The sequence below is a fragment of the Schistocerca piceifrons genome, chromosome 4 (genome assembly GCF_021461385.2).
Source record: "Schistocerca piceifrons isolate TAMUIC-IGC-003096 chromosome 4, iqSchPice1.1, whole genome shotgun sequence".
Lineage (NCBI taxonomy): Eukaryota > Metazoa > Arthropoda > Insecta > Orthoptera > Acrididae > Schistocerca > Schistocerca piceifrons.
This window is the reverse complement of record NC_060141.1, coordinates 511,539,210-511,553,191: the sequence shown is the minus strand read 5'-3', so window position 1 is coordinate 511,553,191 and position 13,982 is coordinate 511,539,210. Positions and strand designations below refer to the sequence as shown.

The 13,982-nt window shown below is 43.9% G+C and overlaps 1 protein-coding gene across 1 annotated transcript in view; it reads left to right on the top strand.

Moving 5' to 3' along the window:
- The first annotated feature begins 4,323 nt into the window (after window positions 1–4,323).
- The window catches only part of LOC124794665, a 465,391-nt gene continuing 455,732 nt past the window's right edge, over window positions 4,324–13,982 (top strand). The window contains exon 1 of the mRNA XM_047258197.1: window positions 4,324–4,423. The gene's annotated coding sequence lies outside the window, so the exon portion shown is untranslated. The remainder of the gene's footprint in view (window positions 4,424–13,982) is intronic.

The window sequence follows — 13,982 nt, the reverse complement described above, 5'->3', positions numbered from 1 at the left end:
CGTCTTACTAGTATTTGCAGATGTACGATGTAATTTTCGTAGTGGAAGCGTTTTTCCGAACTACTATGTAATTCACTAACCTAAACTATAATTTCAACTTTATAAAGTAAGCAGCGTCACAGATAATCCATCCTTGATCACCTCAAAGTGGTTCATACAATAATTACCCTCGAATATGTCTAGTAAAATCGTTTTGTATCAAACGACTACTAGAAAAATTGAATCTGAGGAGTGATGTGCACAAAGGCGAACTGAAAACAAAAAGTGCACGCTGACGCTGTGTGGCTGGTTCATGATGCCCTGTTAGCATCTGGATGGAGAATTTTGTCAGACCGTCAGTACTTGACCCCACACGTTCAGTATGTATTGACAATGCTAAGAATATTTCGAGAACCGTCCATAATAATCGTCAATATTTCCAGTACTGACAATACGTCAATACGGGCCCTTCAAATTGTCAAAAACAGGGTGAATCACCTAAAACTTACACCGAAAATATTGCGGAAATGGAAAGTGTTAGTGATGTATGGTTTTCACAGAATGGTTTGGTAGTGAGGGGCTCGTATTGTTACCAAATCAACAGGTTATAATAATAAAGAGAGTGTATTTTGTGCAGACTAAAAGTGCGGTAAATTAGAATGTCAGTGGTGTTTGTTGCAGGATTCTAGTACGAGTCGTTTACGAGATATCCAAATCGACTCATGTACAATACCTGTGGTAGCACACACTAAAGAACAAGACAAGTGCATACACTAGTTATGTAGATTCTAACCAGAAACAAGACAATTGACTATTAATGTTTGTGTTCAAAATGACCACCGGCAGCGACAATGCGTGCTTACAGTCTGGTACGGAACGACTGTTGCACACATGCTACCATTTTAGCGGAGATGTCCGAGCAGTCTGCAGGAATATCATCTCGTGTGTCAGACGTCAGATGTGGGGAACGGGCTGGCCAAGATATAGGTCCTCTGCGTCTAATTCAATGATCTGGAAACGGTTCGTGAAGACATGCTGTACTACTTCGTGCGCTATGGGACGGACAGCCATCATGCTGGTACCACAGGTTCCTCCTAGACCACAGAGGAACATCTTCTAGCATCCATGGGAGATGGTCTGTTAGGAAGCTGTGATACTTGTGCACGTTCAGTGTTCTCTTTATGAAACGCAGGTGCATGAGCTTATGGTTCACTACCCCACACGTCCGCAGCTCGTGGTCGTGCGGTAGCGTTCTCGCTTCCCACGCCCGGGTTCCCGGGTTCGATTCCCGGCGGGGTGAGAGATTTTCTCTTCCTCGTGATGACTGGATGTTGTGTGCTGTCCTTAGGTTAGTTAGGATTAAGTAGTTCTAAGTTCTAGGGGACTGATGACCGTAGATGTTAAGTCCTATAGTGCTCAGAGCCATTTGAGCTACCCCACACGACGCGTTTACACTCCATGTGCGCTGACGTTCCACCAGACGAACCCAAATGAGATTGTCAATAAACCAATAGTGCATGTTTCTGCCGTTTATCTGCCTATTATTGGTAAATGTGGTTTCATCACCAAATGAGATACGTGGTATAGTGTATCCTGTCTTAATGCCTATGTACAGAAATTAACACGATTCTCATAATCGCTTCCATGCAGCTGTTGATGAAGGGAGTTTTGGGAGTTTTGGTTGGGATGGAACCTGTGTCCATGGAGAATGCATAGGACACTTATGACTCATGCCTCTCCTGCGCATTACGCGTCCGGCCATCCTGATTTAGGTTTTCCGTGATTTCCTTAAATCGCTCCAGGCAAATGCCGGGATGGTTCCTTTGAAAGGGCACGGCCAACTTCTCTCCCCGTCCTTCCCTAGTCCGATGAGACCGATGATCTCTCTGTCTGATCTTCTTCCCCAAACAACCCAACCCCAACCCTCTCCTGCGATTGCACGGGAGCTAACGTGCGGATCAACTGCAACAACAGCAAGAACATTAATTTCTCGCTCTTCTGTCGTCAGTTGTTACCTTCTGTTGCGTTATCTAGGTGTTAAACTATCGTTTCTACGTCTCTGGTTGAAGAGGCTGATAAATAACTTCCGAGATGGCTGACGCCTGTTGGGAAATGTTTCCTCATACACAGTTCGAGAACGAACTGCGTTCTTCCTACGCTGTCCATATACCATGAGCATGTCGGCTTTTTCTTCACTGGTAAATCACACGGTCCAATCACGATTTACTGCTTGGGCTGTCACGCACTGACCAGTAAGTCGCAATGCACTCAAGGAACACACAAGCACACTGTAAACAAACATAGCAACATCGTACCTAGCAACTACGCAGGTTCCATGGCACAAACAAGTGTTGGTGCGAGACTTTCCAAGATACGATATTTCATAAACGACTCGCACTGCTGGCCGCTGTGGCCGAGCGGTTCTAGGCGCATCAGTCCGGAACCGCTCTGCTGCGAGAGTCTCAGGTTCGAATCCTGCCTCAGGCATGGATGTGTGTGATGTCCTTAGGTTGGTTAGGTTTAAGTAGTTCTAAGTCTAGGGGACTGATGACCTCAGATGTTAAGTCCCATAGTGCTCAGAGCCATTTGAACCATCGGCACGCACTAGAATCCTGCAAAAAACACCACTGACATTCTAATTTATTCTACTTTTAGTTTGTTGATGTCAACTGGAATTGTTCCATTCAAAATGTGGTCGTTTGCACAAAAAATACTCTTTCTAATTATTATTAAAATCTGATTCGCTAACAGTATGAGCCCCTGACCACCAATCCATTCTGTGAACACCTAGCTTCAATACCACTTTCCATTTCCGCAGTATCTGAGGTGCAAGTTTTATGTCATTCAACCTGTATTGACGGTTTGACTATGCTATTTGTTGTGTACATAGTTCCGCATAGACAGCACATACACAACTTTCCCACTAGAGTGCGCCCCGCTATGCACAACAGCGCAGGCGCAGCGCTCGTCCATCTCTGCACTACGAGATGGCGCTGCCATAGAGACAGACCAAATTCTGCTTGCGCCGATCCGCATATTAATATGTAACGCAGCCAATGAGATTGCTGCTAACGTAGAACCTTTTCTCCTCGTGGATCACACTTGCGCAGTGATACATGAACGCACGAGGTATTACAACGAGTGCACAGACCTCCGATTAATCAGTCTGCATTTGTCTGCACCAGTCTGTACCAGTCTGCATTAGTCTGTACCAGTCTGTACGAGTTGTACATTTGTCTGGACCAGTCTATAGTAAAGTTTCAGTCTGCGCCTAATAAGATTACCATATTCCTGTACATAGCCATGAAGATAAATGTGTAGACACTTTTGTCAAGTATCAGAGATATATGTGAGAATAAGATTAACGTACCAATACAAAGGAACTTCAGATTGTCAATTGTAAATAGCATCTAGAAACAAGTTAAGTAATTTTTATGCTTGTTATTATTTTAATAAATGTGAGTGAAAATTAATCAAGTTCTGTTTAAAGTTGGTCACCGTCAACATGCTACTCTAAGCGTGCAAGTGACATTTCTATCATCTGACCTAACAGCAGAAGATAAACACGCCACGATAAGACCACGAGACATATTGCTGACACTCGCCTACTTCGTTAGAGCGACAAGTCAAATAATCTGATGGTGTGTGTACTGAAGGTGTTACAGTACGCACAACACACTATTGAACATGTGAGGGTCCCTAAGACAAACCCATGCGCGCCCTTAGCCCAAAACCAGTATGTACATAAATGTGTTCTATCTCGGAGACCAATCGGGATAGGTGATATGTTCATATGGAGTTTTTAGCTTCAACTGCGTGTTCCTGCCGTATCCCCGAATTTGACCATTGCTCCTGGGACCCACTGTATTTGGGGGAGACTGGGACACAGTAAGCATCTCCCCCTGACTCCCGATCCAGAAACGGATCTCGTATACATGGCCGAACAGTGCAGAGCAGAAAGTACGGCCTCTCCTCCTCCGCGACGTGGACTCGACCACGCTCCTCCGCGGTCAAGGGAAACCCAGCGAGGCGCAGTACGATGTGTATAATGACAGAGGCGGAGGTCGGAGGGAAGGGGGAGGAGCATTCCGGCCCGTGGTTGCGAGAGGGCGCAGCGCAGCGGCGGCAAGGTGGGAGCGGCAGCGGCAGGTAGGGCGACCTTGGGCCGCGGCCCGGCCCGGCGCGCTCAGTGCGGCTTCAGCGCCCGTGCCATGAGTAGCTGCTAGCAGACGCTCGCCCGCTATGCGCTCGCCTCTCCCCGCCGCGGCCGCGCCGCTGCTGCTGCTGCTGCCGCTGCCGGCTGCCCGCGCGCAGGACGCCGCCGACGCCAGCTGCTCGTGTGGCGCCAGCGCGGCCGGCGCCGCCGTGGGCACACTGGTGGCCGCTCTGGTCGTGGCCGGCGTCGCCCTCCTGCTCTGGAGGCTCTACTGGCGTGGCCGCCGCGGTGAGTCCGCGCCGCCGCTCTGTTTGTCAACACCCCCCCACTGGCGGCGGATACGCCCACGTCTCGCCCGCCTCACGTCGGGGGTTGCCCTCAGTTGCAGCTACGACCGACGGCAACCTCGAACAAACCGCGCCAGATGCGACTGACGTCATCACCCACCTACTCTGTGCTAATTTTTACTGCGGCAAAGGACCGTGATAACAACACTCTCAGTGAATCGGCAGTTATTCTTCTTTGTTCGTGGAGTTCGAAAGGAAGTGCACAATGGGCGAGTAGTCGTTTCGAACGACCGCAGGTTGCTGTTGGCCACTACCAGCCACCACCTTTCCCACTTACGAGGACACCACCCGGCAATCGGATTTTTGTAACGTGTTGTATTTGTGGTACGTGAACTGAAATAAGAATTAGTCTAAGCACTTCGATGCAACCTTAAAAAATTCTCGAGAAAGCGACTTTGAAGATTTTCAAGTAACAATTCACGAAAGTTAAAGCAATTTTGACGACTGGCCGGGCTGCTCGTTTAGTAACGTTGGAGAGCAGCAATCGGGTGCTCAGTAGATCGCTGGGTCGAGTCTCACTATGATCTTTTTTCCTTTTTATTTTATTTTTTTTTCGTTCAGTTCAAATACCTGCATCATTTAAACACAAAATTGATCAAGTGTATCCTAATTAACACATACTTCATCATCATTATTTATGAAAATGCGTGTCTTATCGTGTGGCCGAGCGGTTCTAGACGCTTCAGTCCGGAACCGCGCGACCGCTACGGTCGCAGGTTCGAATCCTGCCTAGGGCATGGATGTGTGTGATGTCGTTAGGTTTAAGTAGTTCTAGGGGACTGATGACCTCAGATGTTAAGTACCATAGTGCTGCGAGCCATTTGAACCATGTCTTCTTGTTTCTAATTACATATTGCACCCGAAGTTCCAGTTTACATTGCAAACACAAATTCTTCGTTGCCGATATTTTATAAAATAATGTTAACAAATTTGTAATTTTTTTTAAAATTCAGACAGTCTTTGTTAAGTCTTTTGTAAAATATCGATAATTAAGAATTTATATTTGCTGTGGGTGTGATATGTAATTAGGAACAAGACATGCAGTTTTTATGGATAATTATAATTAAATATGTCTCAGTTAGCATATATTTGACGAAAGCGAGTTTCGAACCAGCCTTCCATAGATTGCCCGAATAACTTTCTCTGACCCTACCGAGTGAGCAACAGAGCCCAATGGGGGGAAAAAAAGGTCTTAACTTCCGTAAATTATAGTTCCTCGCAAATCTTTGAAGTCGGTTTTCTTGAGAATTTTTGAGGGTTGCATCGGAATCCTTTGACCGATTGATATTTTATTTCCGAACTTCACATATTATAAACATAAAACGTTACAAAAATACGATTCTGTATGGTTTCGTTTACAGCCAACACTCTTCTTGTCACTGACGACACGGTAGTCTGTAGGAGGATGTGAAGTTGAAGTATAGTATTTTGCTGGCAGGCTCCTTTCGCTACTCTGTCAGCTTTGTCATTCTCCTCGATTCCCACGTCTGCAGGGACTCCAGCAGAAGACCGCCTCTCTCGCCTTCGTATCGGATACTGCACAATGACGCAGGCATATCTCCTGCGCCAAGAAGACCCGCCGGAGTGCAGTGTTCGTGGCGTCACTCTCACGGTCCACTGTGTTTTAACGTCCTGTGTGTTGTACGGTGATAAGAGGGAAGCCTTTGGCACACCGAGGGACTTACCACTCCCGCCTCCCCCTCGTCTTATGTGGCTGTGAAACAACAGCACGAAAATTGTTGCCGTTTTGTGTGACACCGAGACTTCTGCCCAATTTAATTGAACGGAGGTTTTAATGAGGTTTTAGTAGGTGGATCATGCTTTTATTTCCGCGATTCCTCCTTACTAACTTCCACTGTTTTATTAATTATTTTAACATATGACAGCTGTAAGACTAGACCTGTTAGAAATCGTATGTGACGTTTCCTGTTGCTGTAACTATCGTTATATGGCATTTGCTTTTCGTTCTAACAAGGTAATACTTTCTTACCAGTACCACTATCTTTTGAAATGGTGCTGATGACCAAGCTCTTTAGCGCTCGACAATTTTAAATCCAGCTATCCATTCTTTATTCGTAAACACGTTTATTTGCGGTTTCGTCGTATTTACGCGATTAAGAGTGCAAGTAAGCGAGTACACTTTACCGTAATAAAGTAACATTCCCTGCACATTTCGCATGATACGTGTTGTGTAAGAGAAACACCAGTAGCAAACGCAGGCATTGCCTGCAGGGAGGGAGCAGTGACCGTTTCAGTTAACGTACACGTACAGATAAACAGCCATATGTCGCGTATTATGTGAATTATTGATTACTTTCACTCGTCGGACATGAGCATCGTCACATATTCATTGCCTTAATGACAATTAGAGATTTAATCCGTTAAGAGATACTGGTCAATAACTATACTGCTGGAACTACAATGTAACTTCTTTTTCTCCTGATTAATTAGAATGAATACTTACCTCCCCTTACCTCTCGGTGAACTTAGGAATAAATAATAAATTAACCAGTTTTATTAGTAATTATTCACAAAGACTACATGCTGACAGGTTGTTACGCTGGCAAAAACATTGTGATTTAAAGGGTTGAGTCACAATATGTAGTGTTGATTGTGATCGCTGTCTTAAAGTTCTAACTTGTTGCCACCAGGGCAATGAATATCTAACGATGCTCGCGTCTGGCTCGCGAAAGTAACCAATAAATCACATAATATTGTGGTTATCAAAATGCTCCATGAATATTGTACCTGGAATCACGTGGAGTTGAATAGACGGTCTGGAAAAAGCAGTAAAAAGAAGTTCGCTGTCAAAAAATGGCAACTGCTTTCAGATTAACACAAAATATTTATAGTAAAAAATCACTTTCTAAATACGGTAAACTTAGGCATTACAGCGTTGTAATCGAACCTCAATGTCTTTTTGGAGCAGAAACTTTAATTTTAAATAGAAAGAGGGATACTGAAGAAATTCAAAAGAAAGAAAGGTTATTAGGAAAATATTATGCTCCAAAATTACTGCTGGAGGAGCTTATAGTCTAAGAAGTACTAAGGAAATAGAAGAATACACAGACATACATGGGGACGTGAGAAAACGAAGACTTAAATTTTATGGGTACACTAAAGAATGGAACCCACTAGGTTGACAAAACAAACAGTAGAATTCTACGAGAACAGAAGTAAGGCCAAGACTGAGGCACTTAAATGGATCGCTGCGATTCAGGAGGCTCTTAAAGTAGCCGTTATAACTCAGGCAGACGTTACAGATATAAAAACATTCAGACAAAAGATATCTGATTGGAACGTTGGTCAGAGGGAAATTGGACTGGAACACCGTGGTCTGATGAAAGAAAGAGACTTCATTCTGAAAGGATGAAGCAAAATTGAACACAAGGGAAGGCCAACCACCAAAAGCAACATTGATTGATTGTATCTCGCGTGGTCCTACTGGACCCATACGTGAATAAAAAAAGAAGGTGAAAAAATCGCAATAGACGACCTGTGACTGTTTTATTTTAACGTTAAAAAACTTGTAACGTTCCTAACAAACGTTTCCAAATGAATATGAGCTTCATAGGCTCAAAGGCCTTATTAGGAGGTCTAATGAAGCTAATTAGTGATTGCCGAGTTACTGAAACTAACGCACCCATCCTATGTTTACTTTCATGATGAAGGTGGAAAGTGACAGTTTTATGTATGTGCGCGTATTCTATCTGAACTGCGAGAACGTAGCTAATGCCCTTATACGAAACAACTTATTAGTTATAATGAAAAAGCACAAAATTGTGCAAGTGCTACAGTATCAGTTTATTCGGTTAAGCCCTTTTAGCTTTCAAGACCATCATCCGATTATGATCGACAATCTTCATCAAAGAAGATAGTGTTTCATGACAACAATCATTTATCATATAATGGTGGCCTTGTCATGCGAAAACTTTTTAACCAAATAAACCGATACCGTAAAACATCCACAATGTCATGCTTTTCATTTATAACTGATGGTCGTTGTTTCTTCCGGAACACTCCACTACAATGGTAGAGGAAAAACACCGCTGACATCCTTTTAATACATTTGCCTAAGCCAGGAACATGCGGCCTCAGATGACCTCGTGATGGAATTGTGAAATGGAGTGAGTTTATGCAAGACATTTCGAAAAAGTTGTGTTCTCCATAGATAAGCCGGAACATTGTCCAGAAACTACGTCAGGTGCAATTTGTTTCTCCTACTTACGTATTTCATCTCCAGGAAGGAGAATAATGTGTACCTCTCAGGCCGCCCATGATGTTCTTCTCATGTGTCGTATGTACACCAATAGCTCCACGTGCTGCTTCAAACCACAACGGAACACTGTGATGCCCTTCTAATCACGGACACTGGTCACGCTATACTCGGCAGTACTGCTGTTTATTTGTTTGCATCGGCAGCACTACAGAGCGAGACCGAGCCGCGCGGCTTTACTTGTTTGGGGGGGGGGGGGGGGGCGTTCTCAGGATAGATAGCGGAGTGGACCTATATAAGGATGACCGTAGACCTCTCATCGGCGTATCATGCATTATATCACTGACATAAGTGAAATTGCTTTTTTGTTTGCAGTGGTGGTGGAGACGTCTCGGGAACTTTACTGTTGTGTCTTGAAGCGGTTACCAACTCGGACGTGTTTCACTAATTCAGATTGCTGCCATATAAGTCAACATTCATTTTATAATAGAACGGTGAATCTACCTGAACGTTTGACGCCTGCTGCAGACCTATGTAGCTCATGGCACAGGTGCCTTTCAGGCGGAGGACTGAGAAAAGCAAAAGAGGGGGTGGGGGGGGGGGGATGGAGGAGGAGATACCTGGGTTTGATGCGGCGATAATCGAAGAAGTGCCACTGGCACCAGACGTCCACAGAAGTGATTACAAACAGGGCGACATTTTCGACAAGAATACCTTTGGTGTCAATGACTTCTATACTTATACAATGACTTATATACGTACTCACTGGACTCTTTCTTAACCAGCAGTGTTGCTTATGAATTTGAAATGTAAACGCATCGAAACATGTCTTCGATTCAGTGACCGGAACTGACAAGTAGTTGGTAACTGCAGAGTATAACTTGCTGTGATTCTAGGAGAGTTACGTAAGTTTGTAGTTACCTTGAGACGATTTGCCTCACTAGTTTTTACTGTTACTGCCAAGACACCATTTTAAAAAAATTCAACTGTTTTTTGTACATAAGTATTTACTTAGTCAGAGTAGTGGCATCTTCGCTCACTGCTTGATGATAAAATTGGTTTTTAAGGTTGAAAATCAAACTGTGTTTCGTTCCACTAGTATTTATTACGAATCGTTTTGTGTTACGTAATCACTAGGTAGCAGTTGATGAACGTCCACAAAAGACTCTAGTATTCAAGAAACCGATCGTGGTCACTAAATGGAAACTAAACAAATACACATACTCCTTGATCATGACATTAGATAGGAAATATCAAATCCAGTGCTCATAACTTCTCATGTATCAAATAAACCACAATACTTACGGGCTTGGTGTTTGCAACATTATCGGAAAGATGTTGCATTTCAGTATAAATATCAAATGAACTCTGATTGCTAATTTACATACTTTTTGATACAGAATTATTAGTCTGACTAGTGGCAAAACACCAATGCTAATATTTCTGTATCACTGCGTATATATTACCGGCAATTAATCCACATGTGATATTTGCAGTGAAATGTGTATCTTGTTTAGTGGTATCTATTTACTACACAAGTTATGGACTCTAAACTTTTGCACTTAGCTAAGCCATTATTGTAACATATTTCATGCATAACATGAGTGATTAGCACTATGCACTTTATTTGACTTTTCTTACCTAATGTCATGATCAAAGATTATTTGTATTGCTAATAATGCAGGGATCCAAGGTCTGCTTTCTTCTATAGTGGTGTCTCTTGTAGTCAGTTGTTAACCGATAATGACCTAATAAATCGAGGAGAGGAGTCTCAGAAACAAGTTTTAGTGGAACAAAACTCAGTTTGGTTGCTTTTCACCTTAAAAATTTTACTTACAATTCATAGCTGATTTCCAGTCTATGCCAATACGAGATGGTGCTACACATTATTGCACTGCATTATTTAAAATCAATGTTTATTAAATTTGCCCTGTAGGTAAACAGTGTTTTACGAGGTTTAATGTGAACGCTGCTAGTTTTGTGCAATATTGTTAAAACATGATTTGCAACTTATACTGCAGTTAAAACAAATGTAAGGGAACTACCATAGGAATTCGGTAATGAATACGTTAGAAAACTGTATGTAGCAAGGGATCTAGAGATAGGGTTGGATATGAGACTAGTTACGACTACACAGTAAACAAAAATTTGGCGCCCCTTCTTCCGTTATTTATTTCATGTTAGAAATTCATGGAGTCTTAACTGTGAATGTTTTATGTTAGTCTTGACCATGACCTTTCTTAATGTAGCTGAAAGTGCAAACTGCTATGACCAGTTACATATATTGTTGTAGTTTTCACTAAGTATTTAGGAAGATTATACAGCCGTCATCAGTGTATTTAGGTCAGTTATTAAGGCATGGATGTACTATATGTAAGTCTTTTAGATAACTTGATACTATCTGGCAGCTGAAGACAAAAGTTCTTTTACTACAAAGTCTTATGAGTGGTCTGATTGCATATGTGAACAACCTTTCAGTGCTTGCAACTTTGTGATAAAATGGGTTATGCCATCACTGCCAAATATTGCCACACGTTACCCGAAAGTCGCACATACAATACATTCGAGCCTTGTTGCTCATAACTGACATAAATTCAGCTGTTGATGAAGGCAATCTTCCGAAACATGTTATGAAAAGACTAATGTGAATGGTTACAGTAACTTGTAGTTTCAATTAAACCACGGAATTCATCGGAGCCAGTTGGCGAGAAAATATTCTTCAAGGACTGCGGACATATTCGAAAAGAGCGTGAGAGTATTAATGTAGACGCAACTATTACGAATGATGCTTCAGGACGAGCGTGAGGGTATTAATCGTATAAACGCTATTTCAAGAACGTCGAAACCGACGAAGAAACGAAACTATGCGGTGGTAGTTCCCTGCCGGAGCAGCCACGAAGGAGGGGCTCGGTACTGCTACAGGTAGGTGTGTGCAGGGACTGTGGGGCGCCTGTGGTGATGGAATCGCGCCAGCCCGTGGCAGGGGGTGCAGGCGGGCGTGGGGGTGGCGTGGCCGGCGTAGCGTGTCGCCGCACCTGCTGGTGCCTCCGTGGGCAGTGCTGTGGGAACAGCCCCGCGCTGCTCGCTTCTAAGTCTCCCACCTGCCTCTGTTAGGTATCTCGTCGCACAGCACTCCGCACACATCTCCAAATTACACACCAATATCCTTAACGTAGGGATGCCGCAGAATTTGGCAACACCCTCACGGAATGTTTCAAGTGGCACTAGGGTATAATACACTATGTGATCAAAAGTGCCCGGACATCCCAAAAAAACATACGTTTTGCATATTAGGTGCATTGTGCTGCCACCTACTGCCATGTACTCCGTATCAGCGACCTAAGTAGTCATTAGACATCGTGAGAGAGCAGAATGGGGCACTCCGCCGAACTCAAGGACTTCGAACGTGGTCAGGTGATTGGGTGTCTCTTGTGTCGTACGTCTGTACGAGAGATTTCGACACTCCTAAAGAACCATAGGTTCACTGCTTCCGATGTGATAATGAAGCGGAAATGTGAAGGGACACGTACAGCACAAAAACGTACAGGCCGACCCCGTCTGTTGACTGACAGAGGCCGCCCACAGTTGAGGAGGGTCGTAATGTGTAATAGGCAGACATCTATCCAGACCATCACACAGGAATTCCAAACTGCATTAGGATCCACTGCAAGAACTAAAACATTTAGGCGGGAAGTGAGAAAACTTGGATTTCATGGTCGAGCGGCTGCTCATAAGCCACACATCACGCCGCTAAATGCCAAACGACGCCTCGCTTGGTGTAAGGAGCGTGAACATTGGACAATTGAACAGTGGAAAAACGTTGTGTGGAGTGACGAATCACGGTACACAATGCGGCTATCCGATGGCAGGGTATGGGTATTGCGAATGCCCGGTGAACGTCATCTGCCCGCGAGTGTAGTGCCAACAGTAAAATTCGGAGAAAGTGGTGTTGTGGTGCGGCCGTGTTTTTAATGGAGGGGGCTTTCATCCCTTGTTGTTTTGCGTGACACTATCACAGCAGAGACCTACACTGTTTTTTAAGCGCGTTTTCTTTTACATATTCCTTTTGTTTTACATATTTCTTAGCAAAAGAACATGGTATTACCAAACTGGAGACTGCAATGTACTACTAGAGAATGGATCGTGTTTGACACTGTGAAAGTCTGTGTGTCTAATAAATGCTAACAAACAGTATTTACAATGTGCTCTTCTGTACCCTTTGGCATTTTCTTGTAGACGGTATAAATCATTGGACGGTTTGTAGGACAGTTATTGTGCTTTGTTTAACAGTGTTCTTCAGTTTGTTTTTTGGGGCAACAAGAATTCACAAAACTGACTGATGGACAACTTCCAGACAGTCAAGGTTGAGAAAACACCACAAATTATGTTCTGTCTGTATAGTTTTAATTTTTCACCTGTAAACTATTTGGAAATTCTTAACCCAGATGCCAACAAAGACAACATAAGTATTATACATAAGTGTTGAAGAGCAATTCGGGGATGGCGATTGCATCTTTCAAAAGGATCGTGCATCTGTTCATAACGCACGGCCTATGGCCCAGTGGTTAGACGTCAAATAACATCCCTGTAATGGACTGGCCTGCAGAGTCCTAATGAAAATCCTATAGAGCACCTTTGGGATGTTTTTTGAAAACCGACTCCGTGCCAGGCCTCACCGACCGACACCGATACGTCTCCTCAGCGCAGCACTCCGTAAAGAATGGGCCGCCATTCTCCACGAAACCTTACAGCACTTGATTGAACGTATGCCTGCGAGAGTTGAAGGTGTCATCAAGGCTAAGGGCGGGCCAACAACATACTGAATTCCAGCATTACCGATGGAGGTCGCTACGAACTTGTAATTTTCAGCCAGGTGTCTGTATACTTTGATCACATAGTGTATGTGCGCACTGAGGGATTGTAGTGTTAGTGGTTCAATTGTCACGGTCAGCGGAGATCAGATGATGCTCAGGAGGTCGGTCTGTGCACCATCTGTGTTGACTTTGTAGGCAGTAACAATCCTCAGTTTAGAAGTGACAGTGTTTGTAACAATCTTTCTAGGGTCCAAACATGCCCCGTCGACGAATACATTCTCCTGTAGAACAGCTTCAGCCATTTTGTCGGGGTCGTACTACGTGCTTGCGGAAAGCTGGATGGACGCATGACGGACTGCTGCACATGCTGGGCACAGTGCATCGGTGGTTTGTCGTTGCTTTCAACTGCGCTCTGTGGAGCAGGTCCTGGACGTCCAGGCAGTACAGACACGCCTCGAGATCGACGCATT